Genomic DNA, 13,193 nt, shown 5'->3' on the forward strand with positions numbered 1-13,193 from the left:
TCCCTCCTATCTTTCTCCGTGTCTCTTCTCTCTCCCCGCTTTTCCCTCTCCAACCTCCCCCTGTCTCCCTCCTCTCTCTCCCCGTGTCTCCTTTCTCTCCACCGTGTCTCACTCTTCTATCTCCCCCTGTCTCCCTCTTGCTTCCCGTGTCTCACTCACTCAGCCACCCACTCAGCCACTCACTCAACCACTCAGTCACTCAGCCACTCAATCACCAGCCACTGACTCAATCAGCCACTCAACCACTCAGTCACTCAGCCACTCAATCACCCAGCCACTGACTCACTTAGCCACTCACTCAACCTCTCACTCAACACTCACTCAACCACTCACTCACGCAGCCACTCACTCACGCAGCCAATCACTCACACAGCCACTCATTCACTCAGCCACTCATTCACTCAGCCACTCATTCAACCTGTCAATCACGCAACCACTCAGCCACCAACTCAGCCACTCACTCAACCACTCACTCACTCAGTCACTCAAACACTAACTTACTCAGCTACTCACTCAGCCACCCACTCAGCCACTCACTCAACCACTCAGTCACTCAGCCACTCACTCACTCAGCCACTCACTCACTCAGCCTCTCACCAGCCACTCACTCAGTCACTCACTCAACCACTCATGTACTCAAGCTCTCAATCAACAACTCACTCACCCAGCCACTCACTTAGCTGCTTAGTCACTCTGCTACCCACTCACTCAACCACTCACTCATTCAGCCTCTCACTCAGCCACTCACTAACTCAGCCACTCACTCCCTCAACCACTCAATCACTCAGCCACTCTCTCATTCAATCACTCACCTAGCCACCTGCTTATTTGTTTATTTTACCAGGTAAGGCCCATAATATATATATCTCTTTTTCAGACATAACCTGGCCACATATGATTGCCCAATTAAGTGTCATTTTACGTGTCAATTTATATCAGCAACTATAAATGTGGAGTGACAAACAGGAGCCGGGCAAAAATTCACACAACGAAGGGGAGAGTGAGAGAAACATGCGAACTCCAAATATACAACAGGCATCAGGGTCAGGATTGTTGTATATATTGTCTTGAAAAATAATACAAATGAAATGAAAAATGCAAAAGGTGTAATTTTACAAAATTAGGTAATTATGTCAATTTATGCAATTACGCTAATTAGGCTCGGCTTTGTTGTCTAGGGGTATTACCAATCGTGATAATTGTCAGTGATGTGTGGGTTCTGGGTCCATATTTGTCGTGTCACTAGGGTTTATAATAGGCTGGTAGGGTGGGTTTATAATGGCCATGTAGGGTGGGGTTATAATGGCTAGGGAGGGTCAGTTCATAATGGCCAGGTAGGGTGGGGTTATAATGGCCAGTGAGTGTGGGGTTATAATGGCCAGGTAGGGTGGGGTAAAATGGCCTTGTCAGGGGTCCACCTCCTCCACCACCAGTTCCACCTCAACCTCCTCCACCTCCCACCTCCTCGCAGAAACGCAGACCCAACAGGTGCCATGGGTTTATTGCATGGTAGTAGGGTATGTATAGTTCTTTAGAAACTCCTTTTTTTATTTTCCACATAATGCACTAGCTTGATACGCGGTGGTTTGGGCTGTTGCAGTTCTTTATTATTAAAATTTTATCTCCCTTTATTATTGCCAATCCTACATGATACACTAACATAATATGACTTTGAGACCCCCCACCTGCCTACACATTCCACAAGGAGTGAATAATCCCATATCTGCATTTGTCATAAACATGCTAAATTCCTCTGTTATGTAAACTTCTTCATCAAGACGCTCTCCTCCTCCCACCCAATTTAAAATACGCTGCCAAGCTTAGCAGTGTTCGTTAGGACGCTGTCTTTCCGACAGCTCTGTTTCTTCACCTGAGGACAGCTGCTTGCGTTGTGGCCTAAACGTGAGAATTGTATTATATTATGTTTGATGTTTATTATTTCCCTTCTACGTGACTTTACTGAAAGAACCAATAATATGGTGCATACCTACTTTTGGTGGGACCTGCTTTCCCTAGAGCAGTGCATACTGACTGTGGTAATACCTGCTATCACTACAGCATTGCATGCTGACTGGTGGTATCCTGCTATGACTACAGCATTGCATACTAACTGTGGTGGTATCCTGCTATGACTACAGCATTGCATGCTGACTGTGGTGGTATGCTGCTATGACTACAGCATTGCATGTTGAGTGGTGGTATCCTGCTATGACTATAGCATTGTATGCTGACTGTGGTGGTATCCTGCTATGACTACAGCATTGCGTACTGACTGCGGTGGTATCCTGCTATGACTTCAGCATTGCATACTGATGGTGGTGGTATCCTGCTATGACTAGAGCATTGCATACTGACTGCGGTGGTATCCTGCTATGACTACAGCATTGCATACTGACTGCGGTGGTATCCTGCTACAACTACAGCATTGCATACTGACTGCGGTGGTATCCTGCTATGACTACAGCATTGCATACTGACTGCGGTGGTATCCTGCTATGACTAGAGCATTGCATGCTGACTGTGGTTGTATCCTGCTATGACTATAGCAGTGCATGCTCACTGTGGTGGTATCCTGCTATGACTACAGCATTGCATGCTGACTGTGGTGGTATCCTGCTATGACTACAGCATTGCATGCTGACTGTGGTGGTATCCTGCTATGACTACAGCATTGCATACTGACTGCAGTGGTATCCTGCTATGACATCAGCATTGCATACTGACTGCGGTGGTATCCTGCTATGACTACAGCATTGCATGCTGACTGTGGTTGTATCCTGCTATGACTACAGCATTGCATGCTGACTGTGGTGGTATCCTGCTATGACTACAGCATTGCATGCTGACTGTGGTGGTATCCTGCTATGACTACAGCATTGCATGCTGACTGTGGTGGTATCCTGCTATGACTACAGCATTGCATACTGACTGCTTTGGTATCCTGCTATGACTTCAGCATTGCATACTGACTGTGGTGGTTTCCTGCTATGACTAAAGCATTGCATGCTGACTGTGGTTGTATCCTGCTATGACTAGAGCATTGCATGCTGACTGTGGTGGTATCCTGCTATGACTACAGCATTGCATGCTGACTGTGGTGGTATCCTGCTATGACTACAGCATTGCATGCTGACTGTGGTGGTATCCTGCTATGACTACAGCATTGCATACTGACTGCAGTGGTATCCTGCTATGACTTCAGCATTGCATTCTGACTGTGGTTGTATCCTGCTATGACTATAGCAGTGCATGCTGACTATGGTGATATCCTGCTATGACTACAGAATTGCATACTTGCTGTGGTGGTATCCTGCTATGATTACAGCATTGCATCCTGACTGTGGTGGTATCCTGCTATGACTACAGCATTGCGATGCTAACTGTGGTGGTATCCTGCTATGACTACAGCATTGCATGCTGACTGTGGTGGTATCCTGCTATTTCTACAGCATTGCATGCTGACTGTGGTCGTTTGCTGCTATGACTCAAGCATTGCATGCAGACTGTGGTGGTATCCTGCTATGACTACAGCATTGTATGCTGACTGTGGTGGTATCCTGCTATGACTACAGCATTACATGCTGACTGTGGTGGTATCCTGCTATGACTACAGCATTGCATGCTGACTGTGGTGGTATCCTGCTATGACTATAGCAGTGCATGCTCACTGTGGTGGTATCCTGCTATGACTACAGCATTGCATACTGACTGCAGTGGTATCCTTCTATGACTACAGCATTGCATACTGATGGTAGTGGTATCCTGCTATAACTACAGCATTGCATGCTGACTGTGGTGGTATCCTGCTATGACTACTGCATTGCATACTGACTGCGGTGGTCTCCTGCTATGACTTCAGCATTGCATACTGACTGCGGTGGTATCCTGCTATGACTACAGCATTGCATGCTGACTGCAGTTGTATCCTGCTATGACTTCAGCATTGCATGCTGACTGTGGTTGTATCCTGCTATGACTATAGCAGTGCATGCTGACTATGGTGATATCCTGCTATGACTACAGCATTGCATACTGACTGTGGTGGTATCCTGCTATGATTACAGCATTGCATACTGACTGGTGGTGTCCTCCTATGACTATAGCATTGCATACTGACTGTGGTGGTATCCTGCTATGACTGCAGCATTGCATACTGACGGTGGTAGTATCCTGCTATGACTACAGCATTGCATACTGACTGCGGTGGTCTCCTGCTATGACTACAGCATTGCATGCTGACTGGTTGTTTCCTGCTATGACTACAGTATTGCATGCTGACGGTGGTGGTATCCTGCTATGATTACAGCAGTGCATACTTACTGTGGTACCTGCTATGATTACAGCAGTGCATACTGACTGGTGGCATCTGCTATGATTACAGCAGTGGAAACTGCTGTTGTGGTACCTGCTATGATTACAGCAGTGCATATTGTCGTGGTACCTGCTATGATGACAGCATTGCATACTGACTGTGGTGGTATCCTGCTATGACTACAGCATTGCATGCTGACTGTGGTGGTATCCTGCTATGACTACAGCATTGCATGCTGACTGTGATGGTATCCTGCTATGACTACAGCATTGCATGCTGACTGTGGTGGTATCCTGCTATGACTACAGCATTGCATACTTGACTGCAGTGGTATCCTGCTATGACTTCAGCATTGCATACTGACTGCGGTGGTATCCTGCTATGACTACAGCATTGCATGCTGACTGTGGTTGTATCCTGCTATGACTACAGCATTGCATGCTGACTGTGGTTGTATCCTGCTATGACTATAGCAGTGCATGCTGACTATGGTGGTGTCCTGCTATGACTACAGCATTGCATACTGACTGTGGTGGTATCCGGCTATCACTACAGCATTGCATGCTGACTGGCGGTATCCTGCTATGACTACAGCATTGTGATGCTGACTGTGGTGGTAGGGGTATAGTGCTGGCTGCTGGCGGAAAACCGTAACTGCGGTGCACGGCAGTACTCGCGTCAGCAGGCCACAGTATATATGAGAGGAGAACATATAGGGGGAAAGGTCATAGAGTGGGCCTATCGGGAAGTCCTGGGAACCCACTAGTAGGTTCCAGAAGTGGGGCGGTCGGGGCGGAGTGGAGCATAAGAGGGGGCCCTGAGCGGGAGCTCAGGGCTGTTGCTGGAAGTGGAATCCCCGTCATGGTTGTTCAAGACCATTGTCATCGCCATCTCGTCGTCATCACCATGTCCTCGTTGTCGTCTCCGTCTTCACCATCCCGGGGTGCGGACATTATTTCCCCCTCTATCAGCCCATGGGGGGCTTCCATTTTATGGGAGTCTGCGATTTTGCATTGATTTCCGCAAGCAGAACACATTTTCTGTGGCGGACGCGTATCCACTCCCTTGGATGGATGACTCCTTGGATGCCTTGTTGTGTACACGGTTCTTTTTAACCCTCGATTTGTTGTCCGGATTTTGGCACTTGCCCTTGGATGAAGAATCCAGGCCTAAAACCATGTTCCAAACACCCCAAGGATTGTTCCAAGTTAATTGCCTCCCTATGGGGCTGCATTCGGCTTCTGCCACATTCCAGAAGCTTATGGAAATGGTCTTGGCAGGTCTTCAATGGGACTTGTGCCTCATTTACCTGGACGATGGCATTGTATTCGGGGGCACATTTCAGGAGCATATTCTTGGTTCTTTTGGTTAAATCACGTAGATAGAAAAATATAAATAAGAAAATTTTAATAAAAATTAAAAAATAATACAAATAATGATGAATTAAATATTATGAAAGCAAAAAAAACACAATAAAAATAAAAAATAAAAATAGTAAAATAAAATTATAAATAAATTAAAAATAATAAAAACAAAAAACCTAAGACGTTTCGATCGCAATACAAGTGGTCTTCATCAGGCGGAGAGAAAAGAGGCGGCAAGCCTCCAAATGTATAAGGGTTCCAAAGGGAGTGGGCGGGGGACGAGAGCTGCGCAAGCAACACGCTAATGCAGGAGCTTGTGCAGCGCAAACAGCATGGGCGGGGTAGCCAGTCAGCCAGCGGTAATGTAGGAGCAGACAATGGGGGGGAGGAAGGGGGCAGAGATAGGGGGAGAGGATGGTGGAGGGGGGGGTCAGAAATAGGGGGGGAGCAGGGGGTAGAGATGGGGGGGGGGCATTTCAACTCGCTCCACACATCCACACTACTGACGGTAAAGGTTGACAAGAAAACACAAGTCATGACCCAAAGTGGTTGATGACATCTTTCCAATGATTGCTGGGTTTAAAACCGTCGTCTCGGTTGAAATTGTGACTGTGTCTGTATATATGGATGGCTTCGTGAACGAATCTTTGTTGATAGTCAGTCGGCTTGGAAAGTACCATTGTCTTAGAGAAATCAATTTCATGTGAGCCAGCTGCATTAAAGTAATGATCAGCCACGACAGAAGTATTGGTCCTGTCGTGTTTGAGATCTGCCTTGTGTTCAAGAACACGGTCAGAGACATGTTGCTTAGTTTCCCCAATGTAACTGCTGCCACAAATACAGCTTAGTTTGTAGATGTCGGGATATTGCATGTCAGGAATTTTGTCCTTCACAGATGGGATCAGGTCACACATTTTATGTACTGTGTTAAATCGAACCTGGATCTTGTGTTTGTTCATTATTTTGGAAATATTTTTGGTTACCCCTGCTATGTATGGCAAGGTGATGGTTTTGATTGGATCCTCAGATGGCTCCTTCACGGTTGGGGTGATGGCTTTGTGGATAGTGTAGTCAGAATATCCATTCGCCTTGAGAGCTTGGTGTACGTGCTTGAGTTCACTGGTCAGGTGTTCATGGTCGGAGATACATTGAGCTCTATGGTGTAGCGTTTTGATGAGGGCATTTTTCTGGGATGGATGGTGGTGGGAATCAGGTTTACTTTCGTGTAGACAGAGTGGCTCATTGAGCCATCTGGTCTCATGCCATCCTTTTCTATCTCCATAGTGAATTTGTTTGCTGGGTGTATGGAATTGATGTGGTTGAGGAATTATTTCAGAGCTGGTCGGCCATGTGGCCAGATGACAAACGTGTCATCCACGTACGTCTTCCACAAAGATGGGCGTAGAGTGGATGCCTGGATGGCGTCCGTCTAAAATTTTTCCATTCAAATGTTGGCCACAACCGGAGATGAGGGAGAACCCATTGGGGTGCCTTCAGTTTGTTTGTAGAATGGTCCATTCCAAGTGAAGACTGTATTGGTGAGGCAGTGTCTCACCAGGGCTGTTACATCAGCATTCAGTCCTTGTTGGACCAAATCTTCAATTATTGCAATGGTATCGGGCACAGGAACTTTGGTGAACAAAGAAACTACATTGAAACTAACGAGCAAATCACCTGGGGACAGTGAAACCAGGTGAGCTGAGTTAAGAATAGAAGAGGTGGTCTTGCCAGTGAATGGCTGCAAGGTCTCCAACAGATATCAGGCCAGTTTGTAGGTGCGTGAGTCAATGGTGGAGACGATGAGACGAAGGGGTATACCTTCTTCATGGATTTTTAGTAAGCCATATTTTAATTTGTAATTTACATTTTATTTTACAATTTTAACTTTTTATTTTTATTGTTTTTTTGCTTTTATTATTATTTTTTTATTTATTTTTGTTTCTATATACGTGATTTTACCGAAAGAACCAAGAATATGAATTCCTGCAGTCACGAACGTTTTAAGTCAAAGTTTCAGGAGCATTTATAAGCATCTGCGGTTCGTGTTTGTCTCAGAGTCCGTAAAACTTTGCTAATGCTGAAGCGTGACTTTTATTGGCCCGGTATGATGGATCATGTATACTACATGGTGAAATGTTGTACTGACTGCACACGCCACAAGCCACTATTACAACTATCACGGTGTCTCAAATTAACGAGCTAGTCAAATTAGATATTCTCGGGCCATTCTCACTACTCAGAGGGGAAAACATTTCTCCTGGTCGGGGTGGAATATCTTTCCCGGTGGCCGATGGCATGGCCTCTGCCAGACCAGTCGGCCACATCCATTGCGGACAAATTTCTGCACGTCTACGTAATGGATAAGGGAACTCCTGAACAACTTATTACAGATCAGGGGTGGAATTTTTCTTCTAAATTGTTATGGGAGGTGTGTGACTCGCTGGGTACAAGAAAAATTAGAACTTCGCTCTACCATCCTCAGACGGATGGGATGGTGGAACGCTTGCACAGGACTCTCATGTCCATGTTGTGCCAAAGAGTTAATGAGGTGCAGTTGGACTGGAATTTGCACATCCCCGGTGTCCTGGCTGCATATAGATTGGCCCCTCATGCTTTAACAGGATTCTCCCCGTTTAATATCATGTACAGGAGGGAGAGTGATCCCCCCATGGAAGCACAGTTGGGCATGGACTTGGGTAAAAAGAGGGCCGTCATGCCCATGCCCATGCAGGTCATGCTTAGGCGTTTGAAGGAGGCGCGGGAGGCGTCTCAGGAAAATTCGGCCAAACGGCAGCATGCAAATGAGAAGCTCGTGGGGCAACGGGAGTCCGGGGCCCCATGGACAACTGGGGACAAGGCGTCGTTGCATTGTCCCCAGGTGTCCCTGGGTATGTCCCCTAAATTATACTGGCCATTGCAGGGCCCTGTTGAGGTGATCAAGGTCAAGAGGCCGCAGTTTGTGTATATACAGGTCGGTCGCCATCGCTATTTTGTGCACCTGTCACGGTTAAAACCCTATGTTCCACCCTATTAGATAGTTCATCTCCATCTCCAGAGCGGCGGGGGTCTGATGTGTCCGACGAGTCGGGGCGACTGAGTCCAGAAGCTTAAGTCCAGGGATCCCCCGGCAGCGCTTCCGTGTGAAGGACCGTGCATGGAAGCCCAGTTGCCATCTTCTTCTCCCAGGGAGGAGCCGCACCCTTTAGGCCATTTGTGATGTTCCGGTGGTTCCCAGTGCGCAAGTTCCTGCTCGTGGTGGGGGACTGGCGTCGAGGACTCGCTCCAAGAGTGCTTCGTTTGCGCTGAACAGCTCCCTTCCCATCATGACAATTGTGTTCCGACGTCATCCGGCTGGTGGCCACCACCGCAAGCCAGACTGCAGCTTCCGGTTGATCTGGGATCCACCCCAATGCTCGTGACTGCGGCGTGCCTGCGGACGTCATGAATTGTTGCACTTCCCTCACGGTTCTGGTTAAATATTTACGGGGTCTTGTTGCTGATGTCCGCTAACCCCTGTTAAAGTAATTATGTTAGCCGAGACAGCTGTTTTTTTTTCATGGGGGAGGGGTGATGTAGGGGTATAGCTCTGGCTGCTGGTGGCCACCCGCGTGCGCGGGCGAAACAACCACTGGTTCCCGCGTGGGCGCGGCGGTGGAAGGCGACCCATCCGCCTGCAGCCCCTGCGCTGCGGATCCTCCGGCGGGTGCAGCCAGCCCAATTTGGATGACCTGCTGTGCAGCAGAGGAGAACAGTTGTCCGAGGCACCCGGTGAGTTCGCGTGATCCCTCGTCGGCCGCTGCCTCAGGACACATGGCCGGGTTCCCGGATTCCGGGGCTGTTAATGGGATAACGTTTCTGTTATCATCGTCCTCTGAGGACACTACAGGTGGGTTCTTCCACGTCGCTGCTTTCAATATCAATATTTTTTTTCTTTCCGTTTCTAGCACCAAATGTAGTGACTCAACTCGGAGACAGTAAGACTTTGAGGCACTTATTTTATTTCAAAAGGACCTTCAGGATAACACACACCTGACGTGGGTGAACACTATTATTATTAAGTCTGTCTATTGTCAGCAACCACTACTCAGTTAGAACTGTTGGTAGGCTGTCTGACTAGCAGCGCCCCATGATGGTGAAGATGGAGACGACGACGAGGAGATGGTGATGACGACGAGATGGTGACGACGATGTACTTGAGAAGCACGATGGGGATCCCACTTCCAGCAACAGCCCCGAGGTCCACCACAGGGGCCCCTCTTATACTCTCAGCGTGGTCTTGCTCCGACCCGGGTATGCCCCCTATCTGGAACCAACTAGCGAGTTCCCGGGGCTTCCCGATGGACCCATTCTGTGACCTTTCCCCGAGATGTCTCCCTCTCGTGTATATCATGGCTTGCTGACTTGAGTACTGCCATACACCGCAGTTACCCTTTTTTGCCAGCATCCAGCGCTATGCCACTACACTTGTATAGCCTCTCTTCCCTCCCATTCCTATTGCATGCATGTGTGTTGAACTTCTTTCGAACCCTACATAGCCAACCTTGTTAATCGGAGGTGCGGGGAAAGGACAACAACACAACCAGTCGTCCTAAGGCAGAAAAAATATAATCCAGCAATGAAACTGCTGAACCAGCGAGAGAGCAGTTACAACAAGGTTATATATGTGGCGATGGGCAAGCAGACACCCGCTTGCTTGCCCATCGCCACATATATAACCTTGTTGTAACTGCTCTCTCGCTGGTTCAGCAGTTCCACTGCTGGATTATATTTTTTTCCTCCTGAGGACGACCGCTTGTGTTGCGATCGAAAGGTCGTGATTTATTTTATTTTATACCTACGTGACTTTACCAAAATAACCAAAGAGTATGGATTCCTGCAGTCACGAAAACTTCAAATCAAGATTTAAGGACAACAAATTAAACACGAAAAACTCTTCGAAAGAAATGAGTTGTAAATAAAGCTGATGTAAAAGTGCAAAGCTCCAGTGGTTTCCTCATATCGAAAGGAAGAGCATTCCAGACGGCCGCAGAAGCACATTTGAAAGCGCATGATGCGGTGATAGTTTTTGTTCGATGGCTAGCCAAAAGCCGCTGGGAAGACGACCGGAGTTCGTATAATGGTTTATGGTCATATTTTTTGGGTCCTTCGGTAAAGTCACATAGAACAATTTTTTTTTACAAAAAACTACGACGTTTCGATTGCAACACAAGCAATTGTCATTAGGAGGAAAAATGGAGGGGGAAAGCTGCTGAGGCAGGCTGTTTTAAAGGTTTGAAATGGGTGTAGCCCAAGGGTCATAAACGAAGTGGGCGGAGCTAGTGATGTTAATGTGAGAAATTTGCATGTTAATGTAAGATCGAAGGGGGACTTGTACGACGAGGGCGTGGAGGTGGCTATTGTAATGTGAGAGATTAGCATGTTAATGTAGGCGTCATCAGGATGAAATAAGAGGAGGGAAGGCTGCTGAGGCAGACTGTTTTAAAGGGTTGAAATGGATGTAGCCCAAGGGTCATAAAGAAGTGGGCGGGGCTAGTGATGTTAAAGTGAGAAATTTGCATGTTATTGTAAGATCGGAGGGCGACTTCCACGCCAAGGGTGCAGAGGTGGCTATTGTAATGTGAGAGATTAGCATGTCAATGTAAGATCGCAGAGCCGCCGCCACGACGAGGACGCGAGCGACGGTGTCTGTGTTAGTGTGAGACATTTAACCTGTTAAAGTAAAATCAGAGAGTCGAAAATAACAACTAACATCGGAAGGTAGGATGGAAACATCACGGCCAGTTATGACATAAACTGGTTAATAACGTCCTTCCAATGATTAGTCAGTCTGTACCCATCTTCTCGGTTGAAATTGTGTCTGTGTCTATATACAGAGGTACCTCGGTATACGACCGCTTTGGAATACGTAGAAATTGGTATACATCGTGTTTTTACGAGAAAAAAAATGTCTTGGGATACGACGTCTTGCTTGGGATACGACGCGCTTGCTAGAACTTGTATGGGTCGGGATGAGTCACCGCGTACAGTACCCGCGTATGCCCCGTTCACGACTGAAACAAAGCGAGAGGGGCGGGATGGCGTGGGGGAGAGGGGAGAGAGGCGGGGGACGTGGGGGAGAGGAGCGGGGGGCATGGGGGAGATGGGCAGGGGGCGTGGCAGATAGGAGCGGGGGGCGTGGGGGAGAGGAGCGGGGGGAGAGGGGCGGGGGCGGCGTTGGGGAGAGGGGCGGGGGGCGTGGGGGGCTGCCCCCATGGAGGGTGAAGCCCCGGGTCGAGGCGCGCGCGCGCGTGCGTGGTTGAGGCATTCCACGTGACCAGCGCAGCTGGCAGCAACGCGGTCACGTTGCTTCTGTATGCATTTTAGTAATTAGAGTCTAAATTATTTTATACAACCTCATTAATGTATGATATGCTATATAAAATATCATTTGTTATACTCTGGAACAGATGATTTCCTTTCCCTTCATTTATTATGGGAAAAATTTGTTTGGTATACGTCATTTTCGGTATAAGTCCTACCTTCTGGAACGAATTAACGACGTATACCGAGGTACCACTTTACCTGGATGGCTTCATGAACGAATCGTTCACAATCTGGGTGATCTAGCAGCAGAGGGTTTTAAGGAAAACCGCTTGGTTGGTTCGATTAAAGATGTCGAATCAGTGATGATATTATTTTTTTTAACGAGGCAGTTGGTGGGATCTCTATTGATTTTTGTATAGCTACCATCATTAAGTAGGTCCTGAATTTTGTTCTTGTATGTGGTTTTGTCCATGATGTCTGTGGGATTGCCCTTGTCAGCTGAGAGAATGACGATGTGCTCTATCTTTTTGAATTGAGAAAGCTCAAAGTGCTCATCCTTACCGATGTTGCTAGTAGGTGACTTAGCGTTTTTAAGGATTGCAGCGATTTCCGATATTGCCACGTCTGCAGTAATATGTCCCAAACCCTTAAGGTTTCCTTAGACCTGGGCAATGATATCATCAACTGGGATGTGTTTAGGGGTGACTGCAAAATTCAACCCTTTGGCTAGAACCGATTTTAGGCTGTCGGAAATTGGACTGTTACTCTGAATGATAACAATCGTGTCAACCTCGAACTTTGTTGTAGCTGATGTTTTCACTGAAAAATTTGTGACAGATGCCATCCAGGCATGCACTTTATGTCCGTCCTTGTGGAAGAGGTACGCAGATGACACGTTCGTCATCTGGCCATGTGACCGACCAGCTCTGAACCAGTTCCTCAACCAATTCCATACACCCAGCCATCAAATTCACCATGGAGGTGGAAAAGGATGACAAGTTACCATTCTTGGATGTTTTAATCGAAAAGAGACCAGATGGCTCAATGGGACACTGTCTACAGGAAAGCCACCCATATGGATGCCTACCTAAAACCTGACTCCCACCACCATCCATCCCAGAAGAATTCCCTCATCAAAACTCTACACCATAGAGCTCGATGTATTTCCGACCATCATCTCCTAGCCAGTGAACTGGAACACGTACACCAAGCTC

This window comes from Petromyzon marinus, unplaced genomic scaffold (genome assembly GCF_048934315.1).
Source record: "Petromyzon marinus isolate PM22_M1 ecotype Great Lakes invasive population unplaced genomic scaffold, UKy_Petmar_22M1.pri1.0 PM_Scaffold_416, whole genome shotgun sequence".
NCBI lineage: Eukaryota > Metazoa > Chordata > Hyperoartia > Petromyzontiformes > Petromyzontidae > Petromyzon > Petromyzon marinus.